Source organism: Balaenoptera borealis (genome assembly GCF_965194805.1).
Source record: "Balaenoptera borealis genome assembly, chromosome: 16".
NCBI classification, from domain to species: Eukaryota; Metazoa; Chordata; class Mammalia; order Artiodactyla; family Balaenopteridae; genus Balaenoptera; species Balaenoptera borealis.
Genome location: NC_138872.1, coordinates 33,629,849 through 33,639,375, shown reverse-complemented (window position 1 = coordinate 33,639,375; position 9,527 = coordinate 33,629,849).

Below are 9,527 nucleotides of genomic sequence, written 5' to 3'. Positions count from 1 at the left end.
GATCAAGTGGGACTTATCCCAGGGATGCAAGGATTCTTGAATATACACAAATCAATAAGTGTGATACACCACATTAACAAATTAGACAATAAAAACCATATGATCATCTCAATAGATGCAGAAAAAGCTTTTGACAAAATTCAACACACATTTAGGGTTTACAGTAAAAACTCTCCAAAAGTGAGCATAGAGAGAACATACCTCAACACAATAAAGGCTATATATGACAAACCCACAGAAAACATCATTCTCAATGTTGAAAAACTGAAAGCATTTCCCCTGAGATTGGGAACAAGACAAGGATGTCCACTCTTTCTACTATTATTCAACATAATTTTGGAAGTCATAGCCATGGCAATCAGAGAAGAAAAATAAATAAAAGGAATCCAAATTGAAAGAAGTAAAACTGTCACTGTTTGCAGATGACATGATACTATACAGTAAGTCCCCTACATAGGAACCTTCAAGTTGTGAACTTTCAAAGATGTAAACGTGCGTTTGCATGTCCAATCACATAAATTAGTTCACGTGTCTGGCATCATCTATGATGAGATAAAAAGAGCTACTACCCAGACACCACTGGATCGTTTTTTTCAGAGGGTAGATAGAATTGAATCCAGCAAGGAACCAGAACCTGTGCCATCAACATCAGGCATGAGTGAAATTGCAGCTTGCCCTCCATCTCCTATTGCTGACAATCCTTCAGCTCTACCATCTCCCACCTCCTCTCCCTCCTCCATAGTAACTCTTCTTTCCTGTTCACTTGATGCCGGCCCCGTATGCCAGTTGTTGTACTGTACTACTGTACCTTTCAAGGTACTGTCCTGTAAGATTAAAAATGTTTTCTTTATTTTTTGTGTTTGTTTTTATGTATTATTTGTGTGAAAAGTATTATAAACTTATTACAGTACAGTACTATATAGCCGATTGTGTTAGTTGGGTACCTAGGCTAACTTTGTTGGACTTATGAACAAATTGGACTTATGAATGCACTCTTGAAACAGAACTCATTCGTATGTAGGGGACTTACTGTATATAGAAAATTCTAAAGATGCTACTAGAAAACTACTGAAGCGCATCAATGAATTTGGTAAATTTGCAGGATACAAAATTAATGCACAGAAATCTCTTGTATTCCTATACACGAATCATGAAAGGTCAGAAAGTGAAATTAAGGAAACAATTCCATTTACCATCACACCAAAAAGAATAAAATACCTAAGAATAAACCAACCTGAGGAGGCAAAAGACCTGTACTCAGAAAACTATAAGATACTGATGAAAGAAATCAAAGATGACACAAATAGATGGAGAGATATACCATGTTCTTGGATTGGAAGAATCAATATTGTCAAAATGACTATACTACCCAAAGTAATCTACAGATTCAATGCAATCCCTATCAAATTACCAATAGCATTTTTCACAGAATCAGAACAAAACTTTTTATGATTTGTATGGAAACAAAGAAGACCCTGAATAGCCAAGGCAATCTTGAGAAAGAAAAACAGCTGGAGGAATCAGCCTCCCTGACTTCAGACTATACTACAGGGCTACAGTAATCAAAACAGTATGGTACTGGCACAAAAACAGAAATATAGATAAATGGAACAGGATAGAAAATCCAGAGATAAACCCATGCACATATGGTCACCTATTCTATGACAAAGGAGGCAAGAAAGTACACTGGAGAAAAGACCATATCTTCAATAAGTGGTGCTGGGAAACTGAACAGTTACATGTAGAAGAATGAAATTAGAACATTCTCTAACACTATACACAAAAATAAAGTCAAAATGGATTAAAGACCTAAACGTAAGACTGGATACTATAAAACTCTTAGAGGAAAACATAGGCAGAACATTCTCTGACGTAAATCGCAGCAAGATCTTTTCTGATCCACCTCCGAGAGTAATGAAAATTAAAACAAAAATAAACAAGTTGGACCTAATTAAACTTAAAAGCTTTTGCACAGCAAAGAAAACCATCAACAAAATGAAAAGAAAACCCACGGAATGGGAGAAAATATTTGCAAACTAAGTGACCGACAAGAGATTAATCTCCAAAACATACAAACAGCTCATGCAGCTCAATATCAAAAAAACAAACAACCCAATTAAAAAATGAGCAGAAGATCTAAATAAAGATTTCTCTGACATACAGATGGCTATCATATTAGATAACTAATATGATAACAGTTACCATATTAGATAACTAATAAGAACCTACTGAATAGCACAGGGAACCCTATTCAATACTCTGTAATGACCTATATGGGAATAGAATCTAAAAAAGAGTGGATATATGTGTATGTATAACTGAATCACTTTGCTGTACAGCAGAAACTAACACAACATTGTAAATCAACTATACTCCAATAAAAAAATTAAAGAAAAAGAGATCAATTCTCCCAAAGACATAACAATCCTAAATGTGAATGCACCTAACAGTAGAGCATTAAAATATATGAGGCAAAAACTGATACTGCAAGGAGAAATAGACAAATCCAATATTATAGTTGGACACCTCAACACATTTTTGTTAATAATTGATATTTCAAGCAGGCTGAAAATCAGTAAGACTACAGATGACCTGAATAGCACTATCAATCAACTTGAACTGATTGACATTTATAGAACATTCCATGAAACAACAGCAAAATACACATTCTCCTCAAGCTCACATGGAACATTCTGGGCAATTAACAAATTCAAAATAATAGAAGTCATACAAAATATGTTCTCATACCACAATGGAATTAGACTAGAAATTAACGCAGAAAGATAGCCAGAAATTAAACAACGCACTTCTAAATAAATCATGAGTCAAAAAAGTCATCTCAAGAGAAAATTTAAAAACATTATTAACTAAATGAAAATTAAACTATTTATAAAAATTTGTAGGATTCAGCTAAAGCAAAACTTAGAGGGAGTTTTATAGCATTAAATATATATTTTAGAAAAGTCAAAAGTTCTAATACCAATAACCTCAGCTTTCACCTTAGCGAACTAGAGAAAGAAGAGTAAATTAAAACCAAAGCAAGCAAAAGCAAAGAAATAATTTTAAAATTAGAGCAAAAATCAACAAAATGAAAACAGAAAAACAAAAGAGAAACTCAACAAAACTAAAAGCTAGTTACCAGTATCAGAAATGAAAGAAGGGGCATCTTTATAGATCCCACAGTCCTTAAAAGCCTAATAAAGAATACTACAAAGAACTCTACCCTCACAAATTTGATAACTTAGATTAAATGGACCAATTCTTTGAAAACTTAACATGCTCATGAATCTTCTAAGCATCTTGTTTACATACAGATGATGATTCAGGAGATCTAGTATGAGGCCTCAGATTCTGCATCTCTAAGGCATTTCCATGTGATGCAGATGTTGCTGGTCCAGGAATCACCCTTTGAATAGCAATGGTTTAGAAGACCAAAGAGAATGTATTGCTTAATTTCACAATGCCCAAAAGTGATGTGAATACTGCCAAATTCCAGGTGTTCCAGAGATTTTTTTAATTGATTGCCTACTCATGGTCAGGTCTTTCAAGGTTCTTTCCTTTGTTTTTGTTGGCTTTCTTTTTGGGTTTTTAGAACCTCACCAACAATAATGCCTGACAGACATAGAAGACTGAAGGCAGTCTTACTTTTCATCAAAGTCATACAGTTCTTCAAGATTGGGAGAAAAGGAAGGTTGAAAAATGTATAGGCCTTCAGAGACTATTTCAGTCTTTAGGTTGTTTTTTTCCCCAACCTCAGTGACCAAAATAAAATTATAATGCCATGGCTATGTCTAAATTATCTGGGTTAAGCTAAGTTCTACTATATGATAAACAGGTTATTACCTTTTAAGGAAAAGAAATGCAATATTGAAGAACACAAACCCCTTAATGGGGTTCAGTCACGTATCCTGTCCAGATGGTCCCAACAACACATGCTTTCTCAAGACTGTGTCCTTGAAACACCTCCCACTGTGGGAACGGTGGGCAGAATGTACATTCCAGGGATAGGTAGAGGGTGAGGAGTCTCCAATTGCCTGGGTCCAGTTCAGTGATCACATCCTCTTGGTTACTTCCTCCAACACTCCAACCCTCATGACTAGCCCTAACCATCTTACATGCCCCCGCCTCTTCCACAATGTGCCCTGAGAGGTTAGCAAGGTGTTTCACTAGCATGGAGGTGGCTTGTTTGGCACTATCTGGCTGCACTGAAGGTGGATACCACAGCAACAATATAAGCACATGCAAGAGAAAATACAGATTAAGATGAATCCCAAAATAAGTAACAATTTTCCCACCTAAATCCCCATGATCCAAACCACTGATTTGTAAGTCCCTTAGGCCATTCACTTGTGTCCTCATGTGATTTAGTAAAGATGATACATTAGCAGACTCATAACATTCTGTCCAGATAATGGCAAGGTGCCTCCTTGTGAGGCAATAAAAATGTCCAAGTACATTCTATTTTGGAGGACAGCCTTTCTCATTAGAGACATTTTAGTGTTCAGTAAAGACAGGCTTTGCCAGCTATTATTTAAGGCTTGTTGGGTGAATTTAGTAAAGGCTTCTATGTGTGCTATAATGTTCTCCAAGCCAACAGAAGGGGCAAAGGCAGTGGCCAAATGATCGTACCAGTGGAAAACAGAATGTGCCCATCTGGCCTTAGGGAGAGGGAAGTTTGCAAGTTTGGTACTGTGGGGCACATTCTCCCCTGCACCCAGGGAAAACCCAGAGTGAAGTAGCCCAACCACTCAAGTTAAAGTCACAATCAAATATTTGTGTCATACAACCATTCAGTCCCATTCAGGGCTAGTAATAAATTATTATTTTAGACCTGGACAGCATGATCAGTCAGTGCCAAACCAGTCATGACAGAATGACTGCACAGTTCCAGTGATATTCATCCCATATTCCGTGTACAATTGGGTTGGTTCTGTTTGGAGTAATTTTTCTGTTCCCAACTTAGGGGTGCCTGGGTGCTCAGGTGTCCATAACCTGGAGTGAACTACATGAACCCATCCCAAATCTGAGTGTAGCCACCCTGGCTTTGATGGTGGTATTTTTAGGACCTTTCCAATCAGCAGTTTGGTGGACTCTCTGTATAGTTTGATTGACAGAAAAAGAGTACACATGCCCAGAGCTATTGATCATGTGTGCCACAGGCCAGGGCTCTGCATCAGTATGGCTGATACCAGATGAATTAAAAGTACTAGTCCTAGCTTGTTCTTCCTTAATGTACTGCGTTAAGGCCTTCCAGTCCCCTCCCTGGGGCGATGATACCCTCCATGGCAATCCTGAAGAGCTAGAGAGGGGCAGCTGCCTACATACCTAACAGTTGGATTGATTCCTTTGCCGGGCATACAAGTGGGCCCACCATAGAAAGACATTTCCATCAGGTGCCTATCCAGACACCACAGGAACAGAAGAAGTCTAAGGTCAAAAAGAGAGACATTTAGTAGAAACCTGTATGGGAAGGTCTTCCCCTTCTATAAGAACTACACTTGTGGCCTGACCCTTGGATGTTAATGTGGCTGCAGCTTTAGGAACTTGACGTGGTTGTGCAAACCATACATGTTGACTGGAGGAAGCAGTGCTGTCAGATGTGAGGAAATGGACTGGGGGGCAGGATAAGACAGAACAGGACCCCTATCCTCTCCTCTCTTTCAATGGTGTGTGTTCCATTCCAGGTATAGTGTGTTTCAAAAGGTCCAGCTTACAGCAGGACGACAGGATCCCAGTGCAGACTGACTAGTTCCCCTTCACCCAGGAGTGTGAAGTAACTCTCCCATCCCTGTGGGTATGCCCCATTGCAAATTTCAGTAGATACACCTTTCCGAGGTGTGATGGGGCTTGGTGTCCTCAGCAGCATGTTGATCCACAATAAGAGTCAGGGCAATGGCCATCTCCCGAGACTTCCATACCTTTAAGGCATTGGCTATCTCAGCAGGGGTCCCCAGTCTGGCGCATGGGGCAACAGGCCCTACTGGCTGATCCTTCAAATGTATTGAAGCCTAGGACAGTACTCTAGTCTACCCAGCAAAGGTGCTTTACTTGTTAGTAATTTAATCTGTTGCTTTAATATTTCATTCTTCCTTTTTACCAATGCTGCTGCTTGTGGGATCTAGGGGAGATGGAACTTCCACTCAATGTCATGTTCTTCTGCCCAGTCTTATACATCATGACCTTTGAAATGTGATCTCCACTCACTGTCTAGTCAATGAAAGTATCTGTCCATGGTACTCAGCTTCTCTAATCCCCTAATGGTGGCAGCCTGGTTTGAGTGGCAACAGAGGAAAGGCCAGATGCAGTGACCACACAAACCAAGGCATGTTTAGAACCCTCACTTGGAGGGAGTAGCCAATATAATCAATATGCGATCCCTCACTGCTTGGGAACTCTGGTGAATGGCCACAGACCCCTTTCGCAGTTTGTTGTCTTGGGAGTTGTTTAGAACACACAGGACATGCTGTTACTGAATTAAACAAGTCATTATATTTTGAGGGCAATCCAGCACACTTGGCAATATGCCACCCAGGCGCTGCAGTGACTGCTCTTTCTATGCACCCAGTGTGCTGTATCTACTAAGGGTCAGTTGCTAGAGCTTGTACCCAAGCTTCCTAACTGCTAGAGAAGGTCAATGCTTTACGAGGTGGGACTTTGGAAGACAGGGCTCTTTCAGATGAACCCAGATGTCCTTCCACATATCCTGACCCCACATGGCTTATTCATGGTCATTCACCCCTCAGCTTCCTATTGTTCAAGCTATAGGATTAATCCCTTTAGAACATCGCAACTGTCAATGCAAAGAGTTAACAGTCGGGGCTCATGAGTGATCACCAGCCAAAGTGCTCTGAGTTCAGCCCACTGGCTGCTGTGGTTCATTCCTGTTTCCATCCAGATGGTGTCAGTGTTGGGCTGAACAGTGACTGCAGTCCACATGAGCTGATTACCCTGACTAGATTCATCTGTATACCAGGCATCCGAGGGAATTTCCCCCATTCCCTTTCTACAGGCCGCAGGGGCTGCCACAGAAATAGGGGAGAGGGCATCTGGAGGATCCACATACCCCACAAGGCCTAGTAGCACCCACATATCTAGAGACAGCGGGCTGGCAGAAGGGTGTTCCTCTGATGTAAAGAGGCTGCCACTTAGAGTGGGAGGTTGAGCCATGGCAGAGGTGGGTCTACGGAAAATGTCCTCAACCTACCCCTTGATAGGAAGGGAAGTTCTCGCCTTCATGAGAGGCTCTGCCTGGAGGAGTGCTGTGTACACTGCCAGGAGCTGTTACTCTATGGGGTACATGGGGTTTCTGCCCCCTTCCAGAGCTGGGACCAAAATCCTAGGAGGACTCTGTCCTGTTGCCACAGTGCCCAGCTCATACCTTGCAGAGCCACATAAATACCAAACTCAAAGGGCAGCCCTACTTGGGAGATGCCCAGAGCTTTCGTCTGCTTCACTAGTATTCTTCCTTCTCAAAGGCGGCTTGCTGCTCCGATCCCCAGTCCCACACATGCCCTTTCTTTACCAAGCGGCATAAGGGATGGAGCACTGTGCCTGGTGGGGAATAAACATCCTACAAACCCCAAATCCCTACAGAGGCTTGTGCCTCTTTTGTGTTCTTAGGGGTTGGACAGGCTTGTACTTTATCAATCACAGCTTCTGGGACAATGTGAAGCTTACCCAACCACATGACTCCCAAAAACTTTATGGCGGTGCATGGGTCTTGAATTTTCTGTGGGTTCATCGCCCATCCTTTCCCTCACAGCTGTTCCAGTAAAGTCTGCAGAGTGTTCTGCAGCAGAGGCAAGTCTTCACAGGTTAACATAGTATCATTGGTGTAGTGGACCCATTTTCCTGATGTGGGGAAGGAGAACAGGGACAGGTCTCAGGTTCCCATCCCATGACATGCGGCAGCCTTGGGGAAGCACTTGAAAGGTTCATTTTTGTCCCTCCCATGTGAAGGAAAAATGATCTTGTGACTTAGTGGCCCAAGGTGAACTAAAAAAGGCAACACAGCATGGTACCTTCCTAGGACCATGCCAAGGTTTCCAAGATGAGGGCAGGTGGGCACAGCTGCACAGATGGGACCCCACCTTGTTCAATTCTCGGTGGCCCATGGCCAGTCACCATGAGCCATCTGACGTTTTTACTGACCATACCAGCTGTTGAAAGCGCCGTGGGCAGGGCATACAATACCCACTGGGTACAGTTCTGGGATAGTTTCTCCTGTCTCCTTATGCCCCCCACCCCCTTGGAAATCTACATTGTTTCACAGCAGCACTCTTCACAAGAGTGGTAGACTTACTGGTTCCCAGCTGGTGTTGCCCCTCAGCACTGGTTTGATTATTCTAATCCAGAGGCAGAACTCACCTATGGAAGTTTGAGAGTTTGACCTTGTAGGATATCAATGCCCAATATTTTCTCTGATACTGGAGAGATAAAAATCTCATATTCTTGTAGGGAATATGCAGATTTGCAGTGTTGAAGGAACCTTCCTACCTGTGACCGTTTTCCCACCATAATCATTGACGGTGCCGAGGGGACGAGGAAACCTCTGCAGGTGACCATGTATTAGAGCACATTAGGTTCCACTATCAACTAGAGCCATCACCTTTTGTTTATTTCTAGGGGACCAGTGAATAGTGAACACCACATGAGGCCTCTGATTGCCTCTAACTGCTCTCACCTGCAGGCGATCTTGGCCAGCATCCTATACCTGGGGCATGGGAGGCACCCACTCCAAACAGGACTGTGTCCCTGAAGCCTCTGCGGGAGCAGGCAGGGCATCAGGGACGAAAAGGGCAGGTGGGACAGGTCTGAGCTGTCCTTCAGGTTTTAAGGCTTTGCACAGGCCTACCAACCCAGAGTTGGGTTGGCGGTCTATCTTCTCAGGTGGGGTCCTGGCAGCAAGGAGATCAAACCACATTTGCCCCCAAGTTAATTTTACAGGACACTTTAGAGCCAGTTGGGATAGCCTTTTGGCTTTTAGAGCTCCCTCTCTGTCTTGGGTCTTTCCCACAGCCTATACCTGTCCCCAGGATTTTGTCAGTTTCCCCCAAATCAGCAATGCATTGCCCAAAGTCATAAATGTCTTGTCCCACTACTGGGCTCAGCATGGGTAAGAGTGTCCCATACCAGGTGCTGGGGGCAGGCTGGACTATCTTGGCCCTCATCCCTGTAGTGAATGTGGCCTGATCAAGGCCTTCAAAGACAGGGGCATAGATGACTGATCTCATTCCCAACTCCCTAAGAATTTGTCATATCTCCTCTATAGATTTCCAGGATTCCATGTGCTTCATTGGGCCAAGCCTCCCTGCAGGCTAGAATAATCCAATCAACAAACGAGTGAGTACTTTGAACATTCCAAGCACAATGCAGGAGCTGCTGGAGGCGGGCTGTGTGGTGATGTTGCTCATTTCCTCTGCCTTCTGCTGATCAGATAAATGCCATGCCTCCTGTATCCCGTAGCTGCACTAACTATGACTGGATACTTTACCTGGCCTTTTGCTGAAACATGGCAGCTATAACAA